We start from the raw sequence: 26039 nt of genomic DNA on the forward strand, positions 1-26039 counted from the left end.
CGAATAACTATGCATTCATAGCATTCTTTACAATGGCTGCATAGTAGTGTCATGGCTTTCTAGTTAGGTAGTTTGGGTTTTTTTTTTTTTTTTTTTTGAGACGGTGTCTCGTTCTGTTGCCCAGGCTAGAGCGCAATGGGGAGATCATGGCTCACTGCAGCCTCAACCTTCCGGGCTCAAGCGATTTTCCCACGTCAGCCTCCTGAGTAGCTGGGACCGAGGGTGTGCCCACCACTTCCAGCTAATTTTTGTATTTTTTGTAGAGACAGTGTATCGCTATGTTGCTCAGGCTGGTCCTTCCGAACTCCTGGACTCAGGTGATCCTCCCACCTCCGCCTCCCAAAGTGTTTGCATTATAGGCATGAGCCACAGAGCCCAGTCTACTTTGGGTTTTAATATGTTTTCCTGTCATAATTCTGCAAGCTCAGTGAATTTACTGGCAGTCTATGCTAGAAAAGAATACCTAGTATTTGTATAGTACTTTACAGAGTATACTGGCACATATTGACTATGTAATGGGAATAACGGTGCTATCTGTTCCATAGGGTCATTTTGCGAAATGGCAAATAGAAAACATGGCATGGCATGACAAATAGAAAACAATCCATAATGTGAATTGTTATTACTACAGTAATGTCAATATTCCTGTAAGGGCAGAATCATCATCATGTATATATTTTAGATAAGGAAACTGGCTGGGAGAGGTGAAGTAATTGATCTAAGACATCAATGTGGAAACCTCAGCTCATTTGACTTCAAATTCCATAGTTTTGGCATTGCCTCATATTGCTAGTCTTTTCTGTGGGACCTGTCCTTTCCCACAACATTGCAGGCAGGGCTAGCCTTGCCAGCTGCCTCCATCAAAAATTATTTTCCTATTTCTCAACTCTCCAGAATCCCACACGAAATTGCTTGACTTTGGGATGGTTATTCAGCTGCAATTAACAGGGGCCTTAATAAAGTTAAGCCGCCGAAACAAGCGGTGTAGCATGAGAGAGGACTCTAGCACCTGGCAGGTGAGGTTTTTGCACTTCTCTCTCTCTTTTTTTTTTGTTTGATAAGAGTCGAGCTCTGTCGCAAGGCTGGAGTGCAGTGGCGCGATCTCGACTCACTTCAACCTCTGCCTCTAGGGTTCAAACGATTCTCCTGCCTAGCCAGCTAATTTTTGTATTTTTAGTAGAGACGGGGTTTCACCATGTTGGCCGGGATGGTCTCGATTTCCTGACCTCATGATCCGTCCACCTCGGCCTCCCAAAGTGCAGGGATTACCGGCGTCAGCCACGGCGCCCGGCCATTTTTGTGCTTCTCGATTTCGCCACGTGGCCTTGGTAGCCCAGGAGGCTCTAGGAGGGCGGAGGCACGAGTAACACCCAAAGGACTACAGTTTCCAGAAGTCCGCGCGCGCCGCGTGCCACGTGACCGCCTGGCTGGCGCGCGCGCCTGGGGGTTCGGTCCCTAGCCGCGTTCTCGGTCGCTTCCCTCTTCCCTCGCCGCCTCCCGGCCTCCGCACCGACGCGGCCCGGGCTGGAGCCGAGCCGGGGCCGAGCTGCAGGCCAAGCCGGAGCCGGATCCTTACCCGCAGGACGTGGAAACATGGAGGCCTGAGCCGGCGTGCGCCACCTGAGGCTGCGGCGGCGACCGCGACTTCTCCCGACCCCTCTGCCACCCGCCCGTCAGTCCGTGGGTCCGTGGAGCTGGAGCGTATCCCCCCGCCGGCTGAGACAGGTGGGCTGTAGCGCCGCCCCCCTCAGCGCGGCCCGGCCTGAAAGCCCGGCTGCTCCCGGCCTCCTGTCACAGCGGGTCGGGGGCCACTCTCCCCTCCCCGGCCAGCGCCCGGAGGCGAGGGGCAGCGCAGCGGGGCGGCGGCGAAGGGACCCTCCCTTCCCTGCCCGCGGGCGCCTGGGCCACCCCGGGGGGGCTGTGGTGACAGCGGACGGACCTCTGTCCGAGTCTGCTGTTGGGAGTTGGGGGATACCGAAGGCCAAGTCGGTGCTTCCGGAGATGGGGCGGTGTTGGTCTGACAAATGGGCGTGTGATGGGCAGGGTGAGCAATAGTTGTGGGTTTTTCTTTCTTGTTTTTACATTCATAGTTTATTGAGATATAATTAACATGTCAGAAAATTAACCCTTTAAAAGTACAACTCAGTGGCTTTTAGTATATTCAGAGTTGAGCAGCCATCACCACCGTTAATTCCAGAGCATTTTTATCACCCCCAACAAAGAAGCTCGTACCCATTAGTAGTCTCTCCTCCCTCTCTCCCCTACACTATTGATCTACTTTCAGTCTCCGTGAATTTGCCTGAGCAATTGTGTTTTGACTGAAAAGTGAAAGGGTGGGTGTTTGTGAACTGGGGGCAGTAGTGGGGTTTGAGGGTATTGGTGTGGTAAAGCTGATTGGATAAAGCTGTTCTCTGCTGAACAGGGGCAGAGAAGTGGTGGGATGATTGTAATTGGCCAGCAAAGCGGGTACCCAGGATAGACTGATTAGGGGGCACAGATGGAGTGAGATCGTTGAAAGAGGAGAGGGGAAGTTGGAGAGAGGGGTGTGTAGAGCAAGGGCGATGTGCTGAAAGATGAAAACTTGGAGGGTGGAGGCGGTGGAGAGGAATGTACCGTCCACCAGAGGAACTTAGGTGCTTAGGCTGATGAGTTGAGGGCTCAAGAGAAGAATGAGGTGGAAGGGAAGAGAATCTATAGGAATGGGTGAATGGTTGCTGCAGAGGATGAAATTTATGAATATATGGATTTCTGGAGTGATTATCCTGCTTTGAAGTTTTATTTCAGATAATCCTCTCAGCAATTCAGAGATAGACTGGACGCGTATGAATATTTCCATTCTGTAAATGAAGAACTAGTCTTTAGAGGTTAGGTGTCTGGCTTAAGCTCATAAACTGAGTACATAGGGCAAAATGAGTTGGAATAATTGATGAAACAATCAGTCACAAGTGGATTAAATGGCAGAGAACTGAGTTGGGGCAATGTTAATAGGAAGGAGATTCAGCTATTAAGAAGTCTGTGTTGTTACGGCATATAGTTCAAGGAGTTTTTATGTTTTTGCACTTTTTAACCACAGAAAAGTTCACACAGTGAAATAATAAAGGGTACTCCCATGTACCCATTACCCAGCTTCAACAATTAACTCATGCCAATTTAGTTTCATCTGTGTACCTATTCATTCCTATCCCTACTCACAGGTATTTTAAAGCAAATCATAGGCATTCAATTTCATCTGTAAATATTTCAATATATATCTGTAGAAGATTGAATTGCTTTTTTATGTTGTTGGTGGGAGGCAGAGTCTCGCTGTTGTTCAGGCTGGAGTACAGTGGCGTGATCCTGGCTCACTGCAACCTCTGCCTCCTGGGTTCAAGCAATTCTCCTGCCTCAGCCTCCCAAGTAGCTGGGATTACAGGCACGTGCTACCATGTCCGGCTAATTTTTTGTATTTTTAGTAGAGACAGGGGTCTCATCATGTTGCCCAGGCTGGTCATGAACTCCTGAGTTCAGGCATTCTGCCCATCCCAAAGTGCTGGGATTACAGGGGTTAGCCATAGCACCTGGCCTGCTCTCTCTTTTTAATAGGCCCACAATACCATTATCACACATAAAAATTAATAGTAAGTTTTTAATATCTAGAAAGATTTACTGTACTTTAAAAAAAGTGTGGTAATCCATTTGATACAAGGAGGATAAACAGTGCAAATGCTTTTATGTTTGACTCTGAAAAATGTGGCATAATTATCTCCTGATTTTTCCATTAGATCCTGCCATCCTGATTGTTCCATTTTTTTTTTTTTAATTAATATGACATTTTTCTACAAAAAGTTTGAAGAATTGTCACTTTGGCTGGCTTTTTAATGAATGGAGGGCAGGAGAGAAATAGAAGTGAAATCTGTTACAACATGTACAAATGGCTCTTATATTGCTCCAAATATTTGGGCAATTTGGTTATGCTTTTCTTTTCTAGATAATTTCTTATATTGTTAGGAATTGTTTAATGTTTTATGTATCAGTTTTCTATGATTGCTGTAACATAACATGTTACCACAAATTTAGTGGCTTAAAACAATGCATTTATTATCATAGTTCTGTAGGTTAGAAGTCAAAATGGGTCTCACTGACTGTCAACAAGGCTGTGTTCTTTTCTGGAGGCTTCTAGGGGGATATCTATGCCTCTTCCAGCTTCTAGAGGCTGCCACTTTCCTTGGCTTGTGGCGCACTTCCTCTATCTTCAAAGCCACCAGTGTTGCATCTCTCTGATCATACTTCCATCCTCAAGTCTCTGACCACACGTGGGAAAGGTTCTCTGCTTTTAAGGACCCATGTAATTAGATCAGACCCACTTGGCTAATTCAGAATAATCCCCCCTTGAGGTTCTTAATTTAATCACGCTTGCAAAGTCCCTTTTCCCAGCAACATAATCACGGCTTCCATGGTTAGTATGTGGACATCTTTGGAGGCTATTATTCTGCCTACCACAATGTGTTTTGGAATATTTTGCTGAGACTTAAGAAAGTAGGTGATTTCTTTTGCTGCTGTACATGCAATGAGAGGGCCGTCTTTCACTTAGGATTGTAGATAATGGGAATGGTTAGATCTAGAGAAGACTGTTTCCTTTTAGTGGAATATGGGAAATACCTGTGACACTTGTAGTATAGGCTTTGGTAAAATGAGACCTTTAAAAATGATTAAGTATAAAAGCAAATACAGCTCCATGTAAAGTTTTCCTATATTTCGTTTTGGTCTCTTTTTCATATTCATGTCTTAAAAACATAATATATATATGTGATCAGAGGGCTAACCTGATACTTGACACAGGACACGCTGGGGGCAATGATGGTTCCCATGCCCAGGGTGAGAAGGCAGGGACTCTCTGTCCTAGTGGGAGGTAAAGGCACCCCCATTTCAGCAGCAAAGGAAGACTCCTAATGAAAGTGAGAGAACATCTTCAGGCAGAATGAACTACTGTGAGATCTGGACTTGAAGCAGCCCCTTGTCAAGTTCTTCTGTGACTCAGCTGGGCATGGTAGAGTACTGTGGGCCTAACAGAGCGGAGTGATAAGATGGCCATTGCTGCTTTTCCTTTCTCCGGACAGAGAGAAGACTAATCTTAGAGATGGAAAGGATTTCCGGAACTCCTCCGGTTTGGGATCCTGTTTCCTGGTGGGTTTCACTTTCCTACTTAGCTGTCAAAGTCTTGACTGGCTCTAGGTGTGAAGATTCTGGCTTTCTGGTGGTGGTGCATCATTTATCAGGAAATGTGATGGGACTTATTAAATATCTGCTCTTGCCTTTAAGCATTTTTTTTTTTTCTAGTAAGGTTTTTAGCAGAGCTTAATGCTTTGAACTTTGCTTGTAAACAGTTTGTAAGTTATCCTCACATTACTTGATTCTAGACAAAATGAACTAGTGGGGCTGGGAACAACTTTACATATAGGTCTTATTTAGTAAAAGTTTTTGTTTTTTTCATTTCTTTAAGGAAGTTTGATTAGTGATTTTTGATAGCTTCTCTGATTTTTATCACATTCTTTAAAAATGCAGACAACGAAAGTGGCTGAAACTTTCCAATAAGGACATTGGAATAATTATTTTTAAAAAGCTTATCTTTTCTTTTATTGCTCAGTCTTTTGGGCATTTAAAACCTTTTGTCCATCATATGATCGATGATAAATTTCTTTGTTAGGTTGAGTCAGTCACTGAATCTTGACAATTCTTCCTTCAAAATATGTCATGCAACCCTCCACCCAGAATACTTTGAAAGCCCTACCTGTATCAGTTAGGATTAGGTTTGGCTACGAATAACAGAGACCTGAAAAATAATAGCTTAAACATGTAACTAGTTTGTTTCTTTTGTAAAAGAAGTCCAGAGGTGGACAATTGAGCTGGACAGCAGAGCTGGTTTGGCAGCTCTGCTGTCATCAGGAATCCAGCCCCTTGCAGTTTCTTACACTGTTAACCTTAAAGTATGGCCCTTGATTTCTGGGTCCAAGATGGCTGCTGGAGTTCGAGCTAAAATTTCCATGTGCCAAACAGCAGGATGGAGGAAGGGATAAAGAAGTGACTGTCCACTCTTAGAGACTTAAATGTATTTTAGTTGAACAGGAATATGCCTAGTCAAAAAATTGGAGTTCTGTTCCTAAAAGGAAGGGAGGACTGGAGATTGGGTAGGGAATTAGCATTTTTTGCTATTCTTTTTTCTATTTTTTTTTTTTTTTTGGAGACACTCTGACCCTGTTGCCCAGGCTGGAGTGCAATGGTGGGATCTTGGCTCACTGCAACCTCTGCCTCCCAGGTTCAAGTGATTCTTCTGCCTCAGCCTCCTGAATAGCTGGGATTACAGGCATGTGCCACCATGCCTGGCTAATTTTTGTATTGTTTTTATTAGAGTTGAGGTTTCACCATTTTGCCCAGACTGGTCTCGAACTTCTGACCTCAGGTGATCCACTCACCTCGGCCTCCCAAAGTGCTGGGATTATAGACAGGAGCCACTGTGCCTGGCTTCTGCTCTTCTTTATAATTAGTTTCTCTGTCTGGACCTAGACTAACCTACATACTTTTTGAAACTCTAGGTTTGAATCCTAGTTCTGTCATTTATTTGCTTTGGCATGTTACTCAACTTTTTTGAGCTTCAGTTTTCTCATCTGTAAAATGGGACTAATATATACTTTATATGTTTTTTAGAGAATAAAATGAAAATACCTCTCTGTATCTAGCAATATATACACTATAACTATTAGTTGTTTTTCATTCTCTTCCTTTAGGTTTCTCGACTTGGATATCTGAATGAATGGTGTAAAAAGATGAGAATTGGAGATGGACAAGGGGAAGGATATATATTAAGTTCAGTATTGAGCATGTGGAGTTTGAGGTGCCTGTGGGACACCAGATGGCAATAGATGTTAGGCAATTAAATAGGCCTGGCACTCAAAAGACAGTTCTGACTAGACATAGATATTTTGGATTGTCAGTGTATAGGGGTAGAGTTCATCAGTCTGGAAGTCTTAGGATGTATGCAATTGTACGGTTACTATGTGCAAAGTAAGAAGGCATGCCCTTTAGTGAGTCTTTGTGTGAAGCGTCAAGCCTCAGCTTACTTTCTGGCCTCTTCTTTATTTATTATTTTTATTTTTATTTTTTTGTGGGTTAAGGAGTGGAAAGTTTAATAGAAGAAAGGAGAGAGGAGAGCAGCTCTTTGAGAAAGAGAGAGAGAGACCTCCGAAAAAGAGGGGAGGCCATGGACCACAGCAGATTTTATATGGAGAAGGTGGTGTCTGAGTTACATAGGGCTCACAGATTGGTTCGATCATGTATGTCGTCTACAGAGTGTGTGGGGATGGCTGGTTGCCTCTACCTAATCGTATGCAATGGGCTTGCCAGTTGATTGGCGCCATCCTATCTGCTCTTACAGTACATATGGCTGGCCGAGAAGAGAAGATGGAGCCGCCATTTTGAAAATGTCTAGTCCTTAGTTCCTGCAGGCATTCTCCTGTGCAAGCTCCCAGTTTACAGGCTGCTCTTTGTTAGAAAATGATTTGGGGCTGCTTTTCATTAAAAAGAAAAGTCTTACTGAGGACTCCCATGCCTTTGCTATCTGCCTAAGTAATTCATTGTTAACTTCTGTATCATCATTCCCTGCTCTGGAGTGGCAACCCTAACTGCTGTTAAGTAATTCCTTGTTAACTCCTGTGTCATCATTCCCCACTCTGGAGTGACCCTAACTGCTGTTAAGTAAGTCCTTGTTAACTCCTGTATCATCATTCCCCGCTCTGGAGTGGCAACCCTAACTGCTGTTAGTGGGTGTTGGGTGATGACTCTTTGTGGCTACTTCCTGCTGAAAAGGGGCATCATGTGGGGAACAGCAGCTAGGGCTCCTCCTGGGGTCAATCTAAGGGTCCTTGGAAGAAAGGCATGTCCGTGTGTGGTTCTGTCGGCAGCACCATTTGGAGTTTGATTCTGTGGCTATTCTGATGGGTTGTAACACTGGTTTGCCTCCACCACATGTTGCTGAAATGTTAATATAAAAGTAACATTCCTTTTAGGATAAGTGGCATTGGATTTGGGTGGCTGGAGTAATTTTAGTGTTAACCTTGGCTAGATCTTTCCTGCAGTTATCAATCCCTACATGACTTCCACAGAAAATCTCTTTCCTTTATAACCTTCTTTGCATAGCCAGGCTGTGACATATTACCAAACCCAATAAGAAGTTCTAGCAAACTCGGTGATGGTAAAACTTTCATGCTTCCTTTTTGTTGGTAATTATCCCTGCTATAAGGATAATAATTAAGCAAAATACTACAACAATGGAAGCTCTCTGTCCAGTATTTCAGTTAGAAGGTGCTACCATGTATAACCCTACTGCAAATAGTAGAGTGAATATAGCAGTTCCCACAAGTATGGTATAGTAGATACTTTCCATCTAAAATTTTACTTGCCAGGGTATCCAGATTTTTATGTTACCCATCCCTTTTTGTTTCTTCCAAGCTTCAGGAGATCGCCACTTGATTCACAGGAATAAGCAGGGTTAGTCTAAAATGTAGGCACACAGCTTAAAAACAATTAGTGTGACTAGGATTTAATGACAAAGGTATGATAAGCTTTGGAGCCTATTTTCACTCTCTAGTCCTCATTTTTGGTAAAAACAAATTATGATAGGACCGTGTTGTTTGTAGAATAAACTTTAGTCTTATATTTGGCCGGGTTATTTGCATAACGTTCAGCAAGAGTAATTATTTCTACATAGTCCTTTTGGATTGGCTTTGATAGAACTCTGTTCCACAAGAAATCTCAGATAAGACTTCTTAAAGCTGAGCCCAGCCATGGGTTTGTATCCTCAAATACCTGAGAGTTGGCTGATCCTTTTCTCTTAAGGTCCCAAGATAAACTTGGAACTCCTGGACCTGTTAGAAAGTGACATTCTTCACAGACCAAAGGTTAGGAACCCTGTGCAGGGACTGTGTAGACAAGGTATGAGGCCAGTTCTTCCCATGGAACTTTTTCAGCTCTGCAAGTGGAGATTGACTCCTTAAAGGGAAGCATACACTTCCAGTCAAAGCCTTGATAAAATAATAACCAGTTTTTCCAGTTGTGTCCTGTTGAAAAAGAAAAATGGATTCTTATTTCACTGATGCAGACAACTATATTGCCATAAGTTAAGAGTTCCCACAGATTAGAGGAACCAAGCAGAGAGAAACAAACATGCTCCAAGTTTTGTTCACAGAAGTATACCTTACTGTATTATTAGAGACTGTAAATAGTTCAAAATAAGTTTCCTTGACCCTGAAAAGCAAACTAAGGATCAGCAATATTCTAAGCAAAAGTCAAAAAGATTGCTTTAGCTTTCTGAGTGCAGTCCATTTAGTCAACTCTTGTTTCGCTTGATATTTGTGAACATTTCAGTTCTTAATGAGTCCTGTACATTCTTTCTCTCTTCCAATGTTACAATCTTCAAAGCTGTTAAAAACCTGCATTTGAGAACACTGGTTAAAAGTCCTTGATTATAAACCATCTTTTGAGAAGGAACAAAGCAAGACAACAATTGTCTGTGAATGACAAAATTTCCAGGTTACAATTAAAAACATGACTGAAAAGTTTAGTTAACCTTAATTATGATTGATAGCATATATTTAGACATTAGAATTTTAGAAATCCCATACAATTTTGGAACATATATTAGTATTCACCAAAATATAACTTAAAGAAGATTGGACATCATTTTGGCAATTCTCATGTGACTAAACACATCAGATAATCCTGTTTACCTCTTTGGATGTTTCAGGGACCCTCTGAACAATCCAGAAAGCCAGGCATCGGGAAAGACAATTTTGAAGCTTGAAGGTTGATTTTGGGATGCCTGTTAAATGTTAGAGGTTTAAAACACTTGATGTTATGAAATAGAATTCCAAATTGCCATTATTTATTTTGCCAAAATGATGACACAAAAGGCAAAAATCTTTCATTAGCCTTTACCATTACATGAAAATCCTGTTTAAAGCCAAAATTTACCCTTATATTAGTTTATTAAAGTTGTAAACAACCTTTTGATAAAACCTCATAGGAAATTCCATCTAATCTTAACCAATAACCATGGGGTGAAGTCTTTACAAACCCTTTACAACCCCTTTTGCTAAAGGGCAGATTAGTGTCTTAAGAGAGCCTTACTGTGCTTTTCTTTCAATGCTCAATTTAGGAAAGGACGATATAATACCTTTTTGAATTTAGTTAATGTTTACATATTTTTGCAAGATTAATTTTTGTCTTTCTATAACTTGTTAAACCTTTAGCTCTGTCTTATTAAATTTAAGATAATTCCTTATCCCTGGGCAAAATTTATATTTCCATGCTTTCTTATAATCTTTTATTAAAAAACACATTTCACTGTTTTTATAAGCCTTGCAGATAAAACCGTTTAGAGATCTCAAATACATGTTGCACTGTTAACTCTCAGCAACTTTCACTTTTGGTGAAAAACCTGGTTAGTAAGTGATTTTAATTATGTACTAGGTGTGGAGTCTAGGACCCAGATGAAGTTCGGCTTATGGGGTCCTGGGCCTGCATCCTAACCTGAGGTACCCTTTCTTTTGACAGAACCATACAGAAAGATACACAAGCACACCAGATTGGCTACAGCATAAGACCAACCTCACAAATTCTTTTTTATTAATTAAAACTTTACAGAGAATAAACAGTGATCCTTATTATCCTTTTTACCGGTTTGCACAGGAAGAGATAAGCCAAATTGTTATTGGCTTAAGTTATATTGTTGACTGGCTAAAAAAAACTTTTATCCTTTTGCCAACATGTTGGGCTTCTGGGTTCCCTTCCTATTAGCTCAATTCTAAGTCAAGCACCTTTTAAGGTTTTGGGAAATTAATTTTTCCTACTTTGGAGGAACATTATAAAAGAAGAGATAGGAACCATTGTACACTGTGAAAGAAGGAAAAACACCATAGAAAAGTCTGGGGATTCCAGTTAGGGTTGTCAAGAAGTACTGCCTCTCATTGGGAATTGTGTTTCCCTTATTTCTTTGCCTTCCCTATTTTCCCTTTTCGTTTTAGGCCTACTATAGGAAACATTGCTCATCTTTGAATTTCTCTGCTGCCTGCTTTTCAGCTGTAGTTAGGGTTTGGCTTAGAAGCAACATAACATCTCTTCACGAGAGGTCAAACACCTGAGTTAAATTTTGGAAAGCTTCTATATACCTAGCAGGGTCTTTAGAAAATTGACCTAAGTCTCCTTTATTTGCCTAAGGTGTTGCAAAGGGAAGGGAACTTGAATGCTAGTGACATCACCTCCATTGGGCATTTCCTGTAGAGGTAAGAGTGAAAGTGGGGAGTGGGAAATTTTGGAGATGGTGGAGGTGGAAGAGCTGGTGGTATGGTTGGAGGTGGCCCTGAATAAGGGGGACTTGGAGGGCTGGGACACCCAATAACTGCCTCAGATGATTTCCCCAGAAGTTACTTCTCTAATTTTGGGGAATTATTATCTTTGGGCCTGCTCAATGTGATTGCTAAAAGGGCTGGGTTGATTCTGTAACGCTTACAAAAGTCTAGTAAAAAGGCCATGCATGCCCTTGTGCAAAAGAAAATGAGCTGCTTTTTCTTTAAAGTTTCAGGGTCAAAGGAGTCCTTGTGCTTCAGAATGCACTCCAGGGGAGTGCAGGATGAAGATGGTACCCACTTAGAGAAGTGACAAAAAGGTGGCCCTTTAGTCTCCTTCCTTTGGGTGTAACCCATGGTAGAGAGGAAGACAGTGGGGGCATACCCCCTGCTTTTTTCCCTCCGTGTTTCCTGGGTCCCAGGCACCTTGTTGAATGTGCTGCCCATGGTTGCCAGTGTGACCCCCAGCCATGGAACCAGAGGAACTAAGTCACTGGGTCTAGTCAAGCTCACCCAAGTGGCTCTAGTCCTCTGCCTGTTATTTCCCTTCAACTTCCTAGACTTGTGTGACTTGCCTGGCTTCCCAAAAAATGGATCTCAAGAAAAGCTACACAATAGTTGGGCAAGGCCCCTTTAATGGAGGGGGTGTGCTAGATTGAACTCTGTATCCTGCTATTATGGCCTGTGCTGAAGCATTTACCCTTAGAGAATGGTTCCAGTTAACTTCCAAACTTAAAACTCCCTTACTAATTAAGTACTACTCTAATTGTAGGCAGAATAGGTGCCTTAAAAAAAATGTGGGAATCGTATGGCCGTTTTCCTGCTGATGAGACAGTATTCAGACTAAAATTTGGCTTTGGAGGATATTTTACCCCTAGTTGTTGAAGGCAGAAGTTTCCCAATTACAGAAGCAGCATAAAGCCTGGTTTCTAGTAGAGAGGCAGAAAAAGGAAAGAGAATTTGGAGGCTAGGGTATTTCAGTGAAGGACTGACAATATGCTTCATGGAGAGGATTCCTATTTCACTAGGTGGCACTGTTGACCTTAAAACACCACATACCCTCTAGACCAAGGGCAGAGAGAGACCTGGAAAATGCCACGTGCTCTCCAGACCAAGGGCAGAGAGAGAGAGAGGTGCTCACTGTTGGGGGGTCAGGGAGCCCTGTTCTTAGAAAATCACAAAGATGCTTCCCCTTAAGCTATATCCCCAGTTACTACGGCACTCCCTGATCTTGCCAAACAAGATTACTTCCCTGAACCATGAAACTTCCCACACATTTCTTACACGGAGAGGATAAGAGATATGGCAGTTGCGAACAGCAAAGGAGGAAATTACAATAGGAAAGTTGGAGCTCCTGTTGCTGACACCCCACTAGGGCGGTTGGAGGCTGGGGTCCAGAGCCTTTGGGTAGCAGGGGGGGTAGCCCCAGCCAGAAATCCTCAGTCACCCCGGGACTTCTTCCAGCCCCACATGACAGCTAAGTCCTCCATGAAAGGTCTAAAATGGAAGCCGAGAGCCTTGGAATGAAAGGACAGAGTTGGAGTTCGCTCTTCTACTTAGCGTTCTGATGAATGTTGTACTTTGGTATCCCGGACGAAGCCCCCATTTTGAAGTGGCTACACTGTCTGGGGTATATACCCTGGGGTTTGTTGTTGCCCACCGAGAAAGAATTGGGACACGGACACGTGGGTGGGTTAAGGAGTGTATAGTTTAATAGAAGAAAGGGGAGAGGAGAGCAGCTGCTTGAGAAAGAGAGGCGTTTGAAGAAGGTACTTTCTGGCCTCTTATGCTTCTGCTTTGATTCCTTTTCTGTTCCAGCCATGTTAAACTTCTTTCAGGTCCTTGAACAGACTCTACCTGTTATTTCTTAACCATAGGGCTTCACACGTGCCATTCTCTGCTTTGGAAGTTTCTGAACTCCCACATCCACCCAGGCCAACCCTTCTTGTCCTTTAGGTCTTAACTTTTTTTTTTTTTTTTTGAGATTGAGTCTTGCTCTGTCTTGCCCAGGCTGGAGTGCAGTGGTATGATATCGGCTCACTGCAGCCTCTAACTCCTGGGTTCAAGTGATTCTCCTGTCTCAGCCTCCTAAGTAGCTGGGATTACAGGCGCCTGCCACCACACCCGGCTAATTTTTGTGCTTTTAGTAGAGATGGAGTTTCACCATATTGGCCAGGCTGGTCTTGAACTCCTGACCTCAGGTGATCCGCCCACTTCAGCCTCCCAAAGTGCTGGCATGAACCACCGCACCCAGCCGGTCTTAACTTTTGTGGTGTGACCTCTTGGAAGCTTTCCCCAAGTCTTGAATAGTTGCCGTCTTAAATTTCTTGTTGATTTATTTGTATCTCTGTATATAATTCCATTCTTCACAACTTTAACCTTGGCACTTTGCATACTGCTGGCCACATAGTGGGCAATCAGGAATATTTACTGGCTATTGATAGGCTTCTTGTGCTTATTGTAACCATAATGTGATGTAGCTTATATATTGCTTATTTGGTTTTTCAACCCTGTACTGTTCTTTAGTATTTGCACATTGAATTGTTTATATGAATCATTGATTATGAAATAGTAAAGCCGATTCTCTCCTATTTATTTTGATATTTTTTCTACTTAAAGTAATACTTGTGTATTGTTAGAAAAGGTAAATAATAGTAAAGGCAGGTTATAAAAAATCAGCAATATCCTTACCCATCCCCACTTTTTAGTCTCATTTTCAGAGGCAGTTGCTTTTAAGAACTCTGTCTCTCTCTCTCTCTCTTTTTTTTTTTTTTGGTAGAGATGGGGTCTTGCTATGTTGCCCAGGCTGTTCTTGAACTCCTAGCCTCAAATAGTCCTCCTGCCTGGACCTCTCAAAGTGATGGGATTACAGGCCTGAGCCACTGCACCTGGCCCTAAAAATTCTTTTAAGCTTTTTCTTTTGATACTTACCTCTGCGTTTATAAATCTGCCTAAATTGCTATTTTGTGATTTATCAATTTTAGATAATACATATTAACTTCTTGTTATGGTAGGTGGGGTACTCTTCCACTTCCTTCCCCTATTTCTAAAAGCCCTTCCAGTATAGTTATATAAGAATTCTTGGTTAATTTAGTGTTTAACTTTTATATTGTTATGACTACATAAATATTGTTCACTGCTGGTAAGTACTTTACCATGTTTCCCCTTATTGCCTCCTAGTTTGCTTAGTTTTCCATGGATATATTATTAATTTTTAACAAATACTTTGAATGGCCTGTGGGATTTAGTGCCTAAGAAACTGACGTAAGGTGTTACTCTGGCTACTGCTATTGCAGTTGTTTTGTGTCCCTGTTCCAGAGGTTTCATGTCTTTTTCAGCTTTGTCAGTAAAGTAAAATCTCAGATCCCCACAGTGCCTGACCTGACAGTGTAATATCCCCCATTTTGTTTGTGCTTTCTTTTTGGAACTGTTACTATTAATATATTAAAATCTTCTAAATTATTCTTTAAATTTTCTATTTTTTCTCCTCTTGTTTTTCACTTATTTGTCTTCTTGCTCTTTATTATGGGAGTTCCCTTGACTTTTATCTTTTCTCCGTTCTAGTGAATTTTTAGATCTTACTTTAAATTTCAGGTGTCCTTTCTTGTTCTTCATTTCATTTTTTATGACATCCTACTCTTGCTTCATGAAGCAATATGTGGTTAAAAGAGAATGGTTTTTGTACCTATCCTGCCTGGGTTTAAAACCTGCTATGCCACTTTCTAGCTCTATAATCTTGGGCAAATTACTTAACCTTTCTTTGCTTTAGTTAAATTATGTAGGCTAGGAGTTGGCAGACGTTTCATGTAGGACCAGATCATAAATATTTCAGGCTTTATGAGCCAAGGGGCAAAATGAAGGATATTTTAAATTATTTAATCATTTCATTATGCAAGTACTTATATAACAAGAGAGAAAACATTTCTACAAGTTTTTTATTAATAAAACTCAATGCAATACTAATAATGATCGAGAACAATTTTTGCAATAAAGGTTTGCTAATGAGAAGAATGAATTTTTTTTTGGAGGAGAGGGGATAACATTTGGCTTAATTGGAGTTTAAAGTTAGTGTTCCCTATCATCAAAATTTATTATAAATGTCCACCTATTAATGCTGATTTGTAATGAGATTTCATGTATTTCATCTTTGAAAATGTCTTCTTAGATACTGCCAAATACTGCTAATAGTCTGTGAACATATGGTTTTAATAGAGCATATTCATTGCTTGGAAGGCATTTACAGAATTCTTTTAGACTCTTTTCTTGATATTTAACGTTTAGCAAATCATTACATTGCAGACTAATCACTTCCAATTGAGAATTAGGTGGAAGCTTCTCATTGCACAGTTAAATGGTTTTTGAAATGTGGAGTGTTCGTTTCTACTTGCATTGAGGTATGAAAAAATACTGCTGGAAATGTTTGATTTTGGAAAATATGTCTGCTGCATATTTGTGTGGCTGTAGAGATCTTCTTATTTTAATTTTTGGCAGCATAGGAAGTGCATGAAGCATCTTGACATGACTTGTGACTCAGGCAATGTTAGTTGTCCTTGAAATGATTCTCTCAATATAGGTTTTGCATGTAGACCCTGTAGTCCTTCTGATTTTAGGCTGAATTCATTAACAGATGTAATCAAGTCTGCAGCAACAATAGTGGTTGAGGGTGATTCTTTTCATTCAGAAAAATTTGTCTTGGCCTGGATCTTGAAACATTTCAGTAAAACTCTGCCATTGTTAAGCCATTATGTTGTTTTGTGGCAGGACTCGTCAGGATATTTCGCTTCTATTTCTGACAAAAATGTCATGAGAACAAATGAAATTTACCTTTGGCATTACTGGTCCAGTAACACATGATAGATTCAAATGTTTTCTGCAGAGTACCTGCTGATTGAGAATATGATGAATAGCCATAAGCTTTAAACACCTTACATCTCACAAGGCTTGTAAATTTGTCCAGCTAAACCCTTTTCTGCTTCATACATATTTTTACCACCGTCAGTTGTTACACATCTTAGCAGATTCTACTTCAGGTTGTTCTAAATTAGTATTTTCTTGACTTTTTGGAAAATATTCATAGATGTAAGTGTTTCTTATGTACTGTACTTCGAGCCACTGTTTTCATGGAAAGAGTAAGATGTTAAAGATATTTTCTCTGGACACAATTCTTTGACTGCTATAATCAAACACAATTTAATTAACTCACCGTTGGTAAATCCTTTCCTTGCTTGCTTAACAAATGAGCCATTTGGAAATTTACTTTGGTTGCAGCCTCATTTCCCTTGTTAATTTTTGGCAAGACATTCTGCTCTGAGGAGGTATATCTTGTTTAACATTTGCCCATTTTCCTCTCCATTGCTCTCATGAGTTGGGAGTGAATGCTGTGTGGCAGGGCATATTGGGATATTGTGATGAGTGCTTAGTCTAGTAATGCTTCCTATATTGTATTTTGCTGGCACAGCTGTGATGCATCTACATAATAAAGTATTTTGACATCTAACTAGATTTAAAAATTCTGCAGTTCACTGTGACTTACGAGTGTGACATCAGAGTACTTCTGTTGTTTTGTCGTGATAGTCACTGGTAAAATAGTATGGCAATACTCATGACACTTGAAATGCTGTTGAGTATAACTGTATCATTGAGATTTGTGGCGCACTGAGAGTATAAAGAGATGAGGGCACCACAAATGGTCTCTGTAGCAACTACCCAAGTCTGCTGTTGTATCAGGAAAATAGCTGTAGACCGTATGTACACAAATGAGCACGGCTGTGTTCTGATGAGACTTTACTGACACTGACATTTTCTTTTCATATAATTTATACATGTCACAAAATATTCTTTTGATTTTTTTCAACGATTTAAAAATGTGAAAATCAGGTTGGGTGCAGTGACTTTATGCCTGTAATCCCAGCACTTTGGGAGGATAATGTGGGCAGATCACCTGAGGTCAGGAGTTTGAGACCAGTATGCCCAACAAGGTGAAACCTCATCTCTACTGAAAATACAAAAATTAGCTAGACATGGTGGCGTATGTCTGTAGTGGCAGCTACTAGGGAGGCTGAGATGAGAGGATTGCTTGAACCCAGGAGGTGGAGGTTGCAGTGAGCTGAGAGTATGCCACTGCACTCCACCCAGGGCGACAGAGTGAGACCCTTTCTGAAAAAAAAAAAAAAAAAAAAAGTAAAAATCATTCTTTGGACAGTACATAGGATTTAGCCCTTGGGCTGTAATTTGCCAATTTATGATTTAGGCAATGAGAAAAAAAAGTACTATGCCATAGTTTGTGGGGAGTGTTAAATCAGTTAGTATGTGTGAAACACTTAAGATGGTGACTGGGGACATAGTAGGCGCTAAATAAATATTTGGTATTATTATTGTTACCGTTTTCATTATTATCTAAGGATATTTTAGTTTTTATTTTTTTCTTAGAATCATCTGTTTTCTATGATTCCTTTCTTTAGTTTGTTTTGGTTTCCTTTTTTTTTTTTGAGATAGGATCTTGCTCTGTTGCCCAGGCTGGAGTGCAGTGGCACAGTCACAGCTCACTGCAGCCTTGACCTCTCAGGTTCAGGCAATCCTCTCACCTCAGCCTCCCAAGTAGCAGGAACTGTAGGTGTGCACCACCATGTCTGGCTAATTTGTTTATTTTTTTGTAGAGACGGGGTCTTGCTGTGTTGCCCAGAGTGATCTCCAAGTCCTGGGCTCAAGTGATTCTCTTGCCTTGGCTTCCCAAAGCGCTGGGATTCTAGGAGTCAGTCACCATGCCCGGGCTGTTTTGGTTTATGTGTTTCATGTTGGAGGCTTTACTCACAAGTCTAATCATTTTTGACTGTCCATTCTTATTTAAAAGTGAGACTACCCCGAAACTGATTGGAAGCTCTTTGTGTAAGTAGATTTTGTTGAGTGGTGGGCATTGCTGTGAGGTGATGATCTGTTTTTTTAAATTGGCCTGGCAGTTCCTAAATGTCTGTATCTTTTCCCTAGGTTCCTATTCAGTTTCTCTTGAGAGGAATCCTTCAGTCTCCTGCCTTGGAGGCAGGGAAACTCATGATGGAGCTGTAGCAAGTTGCCTTTATCTTCATTCTCCTGTTTTCTTCATTTTCCACCTTATTACCCTCCCCAACCTTGGCGTTGGTCTCTCTAGTCGTATTTCTCTGGGGAGCACATGTAATAATCTCTTCCTGGGGAGAGAGACCCCCAGACTTTAGCCCTGCACCTTGCCCCATATTCCCCAGTGCCCAGTCTCTCACTCTTCAGCCTTCCCACGGCTCCATGCCTTCCTTCTTGTTAGTGTCCCCCTTGGCAGGAACTCCTTTTGAGGCTTCCTCAGGTCTGCTGGTTCAGGTACACTCCTCTGTCACCTTCCCATCTTCCACACTTCCCTTGATCTGATCTTTGTGGGTTTATATCTTTCTTTCCATTGCTTTCATTTCATTGGGCGGGGAATACCCAACTCTACTTAATATAGCACTTGGAACCTAGTTGCGTTTCAGAGAATGTTCTATTACTTGTGGACTCATGGCACCTGTGGCATTTACTATGTCCTTTGGCTGGTGATTATTGCCCGTTATTTCTCTGATCTCCTGTTTCAGCTTTCTCCTTAAAGGCTCTTAAGTACAAGTGTGGCATATATGTGTGTTGTGTGTGTTTGTACACACAGGCAATCCATATATATATTATATATCATATATCATTTATAATATAATGTAATATAAATATATTATAATATGTATATTATATAATATATAAATAATATAATACAATATAATATATATATATTTAGGAGGAGAGCAATTCTGGAATATAGTGTAGAATTGTGGATTATCAGCCTGAGATGGGACAAAGGGCATTAGGGCATCATTTACACGTTTTGAGGGTGTTAGAACAGGATTTGGTTATCATGGATTTTCAGATCCACTAATGTTTACTTTCCATTTAAGGCACATTAAATCAAGAGATAGTCAGTACACATAAAAGAGGAGATTTACTTTATGTATTTATCAAATATTTCACAAATTAAATATAAAATATTGAACATATCATGTATTATTTATTTATTTTTTTGCTGACAGAGTCTCCCTGTGTTGCCCAGGCGGAAGTGCAGTGACATGACTGTATAATAGCTCACTGCAGCTTCAAAATCCTGGATTTCAGGTGATCCTCCTGCCTCAGCCTTCTGAGTAGCTGGGACTACAGGCTCATTAGCCGTGTTGCCTGGCTAATTTTTGAATTTTTTATAGAGACAGAGTTTTGCTTTGTTGTCCAGGCTGGTCTTGAACTCTTAGCTTCTGGAGATCCTTGCACCTTAACCTCCCAAAGTGCTGGAATTACAGGCGTGAGCCACAGTTCCTGGCCTGTTACCAAGTATTTTTTAACGTTTACTAGTTTGATGGGTAACGATGATACATTATTGTTTTAATTAGCATATCGTACTCAGGATTTAGGCTGAAGATCTTTTCATATATTTATTAGCTGTGGGACCTTGGCTATTTCAGCAAGTATTTTTTGAGTAATTTCTCTTTAGCAGCATGCCGGAGGTTGATTAGGGATAAGGAAGAAGTATAAGGCCTGATTCATACCTCTCAGGAATAATCTACCTGGGGAGATATGTTTTATGTACTACAGCATAATAACATTTCAAGGCCGCTTTTACATAATCACAGCTTTAGGAGATTAGTGGAGAGTTTTAAGGGGTAACAGGGAGGAATGATAGAATCAATTTTACACATTAAGATTGAGTTCTTGACTACATTGCATTGAAGATAGGTCCTTTGAAAGGTTTGCTACTAAAAGTGTCAGCAATAGCCTACTTCTCGTGTCTAGCATAGACTTACATAAGGATCACTGTTACCAACAAACTTACTGATTATATTATATATATTATCATTGAGTTAAAAAAAGTCTTAAGTAATTTAGAGATATCAATACAACTGGCTTCCTGACCACAGGTTGGGTCTAGAAGGAGAAATTTGAAAGTAGTATCATGGAAGCCAATAGAAAAGCCAGGAGATGGAATCAGTTACTGACAGATTTAGAGAAAGAAGAGCTGGAAGCCAAGGGAGTCTAATGATGCCCAGTGAGGGCAAAGGCAGTAGGAGTCTTTGGAGATGACCCAATAGTGTTTTCTACTTTACTCTAGTTTTCATTGATAAGGGTCTTGAGAGTTCCAAATAAATTGGGAGGAGGTGATTGTGTGTGTGTGTTTGGAATCCTTGGCAGGAGTCATTGCAGAAGAGATGCCATTGGGGCTCAGTTTTCTACTTTGCTTTCTGTGGGGGAGCAGGTGGATCTTTCTGGCAAGAGTGCCTCAGTGGCTACTGGTCTTATTATGTCTGAACTTGTTTCTCCTGTATATTCCAGCTGCCCAGGGTGTTGCCTTCACTCTGTTCCTAGCAGGTAGCACCCTGTTGTTGCTTCCTGTGGGAGTAAGGGCTTAAGCAGGGGTGTCTGCTCAGGTGCAGTAGCCAAGCTTCTGTTAGTTGCTTCTGGGCCTTTTTCTGGCCTTTCTGCCTTTGTGCCAGAGTTCCTGTTCACACTCTTTGGGATGGTGCCCTTGAAGGCCCTTGAGCCTGCTCTGGGATGCCATTTCCCTTTTTAGCCCATCTCCAGCTGTTTTCTATTTTATAGGGATTCTTCACAGCTTCTGGCCCCCTGTTATTTTATTTTATTTTATTTTTTGAGACGGAGTCTCGCTCTGTTTGCCCAGGCTGGAGTGCAGTGGCCGCCCCTGTTATTTTTTGAGCATGGCTGTGTAATCACTGGCTATTTAAAAAAATATTGTTTATATTATTTCTAGGGTTCGATGAGAAAAAACGGGGAAGGAGGCACTGTACTCTTTGCTCAGTTGGCTGTCTCGATTTTATTTGTTAACGTTCTGTTCAGTGTCTCTCCTGATATGCTTGTAGGCTTTATTCATATTGTTTTAGAACGATTTCATAGTGTTCTTAGACTGAGCAGTTATTTTGATTTATTAATTTTATTTTTGATACAAAGTCTTGCTCTGTTGCATAGTGCAGTGTTGCAGGCGTGGCTCACTGCAGCGTCGAACTCCTGGGCGCAAGCAATCCTTCTGAGTAGCTGGGACCACAGGCTTGTGCCACCATGTCCAGCTAGTTTTTAAATTTTTTGTATAGATGGAGTCTTGCCATGTTGCCCAGGCTGGCCTTGTACTCCTGGGCTCAAGCATTCCTCCTGCTTCTGTCTCCCAAAGTGCTGGGATTACAGGTGTACAGGTGTTTGATTTAAGACTTAATTTTGTGGTCCATCCTAGCCGCCTTGAAAATAAAGTTTATTTCCTATAAACCAGTAGAAAACAGTCATAGGATATGAACAGGTAGTGGCCTTATTCAGGGCAAGAGAGATGCAAAATAAAATTGTATTGAAAAACTTTTTAAAAAAAAATCTAAGTTGGCAAGGATCAGAAAGTTTGATTAAATAATGGTGGCTGTGAAGTAGAGAAATAGGCATTGCTGGTGAGTATCCAAGTATCTATCAAAATTACAAATGCATATACCCTTTTACCCAGCAATTCTATTTCTCTCGATTTATCATATCTGTCTACTCATACATGTGTGAAATATTTTATATGCTTATGTAAGTGATAGTATAAGATATAAGTAATGTATATATCTTACTGGGGAATGACATTTATTTATTTTTTATTACTTGGAGAATGATTTGTAATAGCAAATGATGTCAACTACTTAAGTGTCCATCAATATGGTATTTGAGAAATTATAAAATGGAATGTTACACAGTTGTAAAAAGGAATGAAGTGGTTCATATACGGATATATAATGACTTCCTATATATTGATGAGTGGGAATAGCAGAGTATAGAGGAATATGTCATATGCTATGGTTTGTTTAAAAAGAGGTTGAACATATGTTTATAGATACACAGAATGTCTGTGGAATGATGTCCAAGAAACTGGGAATGTTTTCTCTGAGTTGAGAAGGTAGTTAGAAGATGGGATGGGAAGGAGACTTTTCACTATATATCCTTTGAAGCTTTTGTATTTTGTACCATGTATATTACTGATACAAAAAGAACATAAACAAAAACATCTGACAGATTTTGTTAGTAGACTCTCTGATAGTATTGTTTCTCATTGTTGCTTCACCTGGTGGGAGGAGGAGGTTGATTCCAAAATAAAATTTTGTTCTTTTGAAAATTCAGCATTCATGTACTTAAACTCTCAGGGTAAAATTGCTTGCTTTTAAGGTATCACACAAAAATAGTAAGATACTGGTCTATTTAAATGAGAACAAATTGTTATGATTCTCGTTTCTTTTGATCTGATGTCATTTTTATCCTGCTATAAAATTAACAGAATAAAAATTAAATTTATTAAAATATGAAGCGCAGAGAAGGAAAATTGAGTACATGGTAGAGCCAGGAGGACCCATACTTAAATTGCTGTCAGTAATTCAACACTCTTTGAACTAACCCACTTTCATCCATACAGTTAGAGGTGCTTATTCAGTACACTAATATTAGGCCTATAATCCTAACTGCTAATTAGCATGAGTCCCCTGATAAATAGCGCACTGTAAACAAGTAGTAAAGGTCCTTTTTACTTGTTTGTTTAAACATATATTTTATTGAGGCATATTCAGGGTCACAGGGATTATTGGACAAATAAAAATAATTTGAAAGGTTTGGCTAAAAAGGAACCAGCAATATCCTTAAGTAGGTTGTGGAGGACAAAATCTGTTGTATACTCCTCAGAGTTAATGAAATTAATGCAGATCCCAGAGGACCCAAGAACATTACTTATTTTGTTTTTATTGAAAAAGTTCAATTTTGAATAAAATTTGAAAGAAATAATTTATTGGGTAGCTGGGAGAGGTGACTCATACCTCTAATCCCAGTGCTTTTGGAAACCTGGGCAAGAGGATCTCTTGAGGCCAGGAGATTCAGATTAGCCTCAGTAACATAGCAAGACCCTCATCTCTACAAAAAATTTTAAAAAGTTAGCAGGGTGTGGTGGCGTGTACCTGTAATCCCAGCTACTCAGAAGGCTAAGGCGGAAGGATTGCTTGAATCCAGGAGTTTGAAGCTACAGTGAACTATGTTCATGCCACTGCACTCTAGTCTGGGTGACAGAGTGAGACGCTATCTCTAAAATAAGTAAATAAATTAAGTTTGGAAAACTAGTCTAAGTGAAAGAGCATTCTATAATAGGACACTGAGTAACTAGAATGTGAGATCCTAATATCTCATCATGTATAATATGGATGATGAAGTAACTTAATATGTAAAAACAATCCTAGTGGTTGTGAAAGAAAGTACCTATTAGTCTGATTTGTTGGCACCTCTCTGGGACATGTAGATTCTTTTTCGTTTGTTTGTTTTTGTTTTTGTTTTTGTTTTTTTTGAGATGGAGTTTCGTTCTTGTTTCCCAGGCTGGAGTGCAATGGCACGATCTCGGTTCACTGCAACCGCCACCTCCGGGGTGCAAGCGATTTTCCTGCATCAGCCTCCTGAGTAGCTGGAATTACAGATGCCCACCACTTTGCCTGCCTAATTTTTTGTATTTTTAGTAGAGATAGGGTTTAACCGTGTTGGCCAGGCTGCTCTTTAACTCCTGACCTCAGGTGATCCACGCACCTCAGCTTCCCAAAGTGCTGGGATTACAGGCATGAGCCACTGTGCCCGGCCCTGTGGTTTTAATTGAGCACTTTATGAGATTAGGTTTCTCTTTTCTTAGCATATCAATTATACTTTTTTTTTCACTTTTTTAGTGGTTACCCTAGAGTTTGCAATCTACATTTACAAGCAGTCCAAGACTGCTTTTAAATAGCACAATAACAACACTACCACTTCATAGATTGTACAGTACCTTATGATAACGAAGTATTCCTAATTCCATCTGCCTGTCTGTTGTATTTTCAGTTCACACATACATTGCTGTCCTTCACTTCTTCTTCTTTTTTTTTTTTTTTGAGATGGAGTTATGCTCTGTTGCCCAGACTGAAGTGCAGTGGCATGATCTTGGCTCACTGAAACCTCTGCCGCCTGGGTTCAAGTGATTCTTGTGCCTTAGCCTCCCCAGTAGCTGGGATTACAGGCACATGCCACCGTGCTCTGCTAATTTTTGTGTTTTTTGTAGAGATGGGGTTTTACCATGTTGGCCAGGCTGGTCTTGAACTCCTGACCTCCAGTGATCCCCCTGCCTTGGCCTCCTAAAGTGCTGGGATTATAGGTATGAGCCACCATACCTGGCCCAAAAGTTTTTAATTTGATGAAGCCCAGTTTATCAATTTTTTCTTTTCTGGGTTGTGCTTTTTTTTTTTTTTTTTAGTTGAAATCGCCATGTGGTGCCACCACACCTGGCTAATTAAAATAAATTTTTTTTTTTTTTTTTTTTTAAGACGGTATTGCTATGTTGCCCAGGCTGGTGTCTAACCCCTGCCCTCAAGCGATCCTCCTGCCTCAGCCTCCTGAGTTGCTGTGATTACAGGCATGATCTACTGCATCTGGCCAGAAAATATTTTATTTTTAATCAAAGTAGTATATGGACACAATTTTGAAAAGTCAACTAATATGACAGACTTAATGTAAAAAACTGCTCTACCACCCTCCCCACTCCAGAGTCCTTTTCCACAGGGGTGGCCACTTTCTTTTTCTTTTTCTTTTTTTTTTGAGACAGAGCTGTGCTCTTGTTGCCCAGGCTGGAGTGCAGTGGTGCGATCTCAGCTCACTGCAACCTCCACCTCCCGGGTTCAAGTGATTCTCCTGTCTCAGCCTTCCAAGTAGCTGGGATTACAGGCACCGGCCGCTACACCCAGCTAATTTTTGTATTTTTAATAGAAACGGGGTTTCGTCATGTTGGTCAGGCTGGTCTCAAACTCCTGACCTCAGGTGATCCACCCGCCTCGGCCTCCCAAAATGCTGGAATTACAGACGTGAGCCACTGCACCTGGCCACCACTTTAAAATCTATAAGCTGTTGCTTTGTGCTATTTACCTCCTTATTTATTTATTTAACTTGAGACAGAGTTTCACTCTGTCACCCAGGCTGGATTGCAGTGGCGCAATCCCGGCTTACTGCAATCTCCACCTCCTGGGTTCAAGTGATTCTCGTGCCTCAGCCTCCTGAGGAGCTGGGATTATGGGCATACTCCAACATGCCTGGCTAATTTTTGTATTTTTAGTAGAGATGGGTTTTCACTGCGTTGGCCAGGTTAGTCTTGAACTTCTGGCCTTAAATGGTCCACCTACATTGGCCTTCCAAAATGTTGGGATTACACCACACCTGGCCCTGCTTCCTTATTTATAACTAATACATTTTTACTGTTTTTTGATTTACTAACTTTACATATTTTCTATTGAGCACTACCTATTATGGAAGATGAAGGTTTAGCAGTCATAGACCACCAATCCTGCTTCTTTTTCCGGAATCTTTTGAGAGTTAACTCACAATTTTTGGTTAAATATTTAGTATTTATATCATAGTGATTATATAAATACTGATTACTGTTGAATTTAGTCATATACTATGATTACATGACCTTTCTTAAGTAATTTCTGTTTTTCCCAAAGTATGTAGTCTATACAAAATTATTTACTTTATTCTCCATAAAACTATTATTCATTGCTTCCAAATTCTCCTACAGTGTTGTAACATTCCACAGAGTAAGGTTAGACACATCAAGTGAAC

General features: G+C 40.7%; 1 protein-coding gene across 23 annotated transcripts in view; it reads left to right on the forward strand.

Annotated features, from left to right (window-relative positions):
- Positions 1–1442: 1442 nt before the first annotated feature.
- Positions 1443–26039, forward strand: part of DYM (dymeclin) — a 401742-nt gene continuing 377145 nt past the window's right edge. For 22 of the 23 annotated variants that reach the window (XM_074022278.1, XM_074022282.1, XM_074022281.1 and 19 more), the window contains exon 1: positions 1443–1725. The gene's annotated coding sequence lies outside the window, so the exon portion shown is untranslated. Of the gene's footprint in view, positions 1726–11247; positions 11313–26039 lie in introns of all 23 variants that reach the window. The other variant, XM_074022283.1, reaches the window with a different exon arrangement.

The sequence above is a fragment of the Macaca fascicularis genome, chromosome 18 (genome assembly GCF_037993035.2).
Source record: "Macaca fascicularis isolate 582-1 chromosome 18, T2T-MFA8v1.1".
Lineage (NCBI taxonomy): Eukaryota > Metazoa > Chordata > Mammalia > Primates > Cercopithecidae > Macaca > Macaca fascicularis.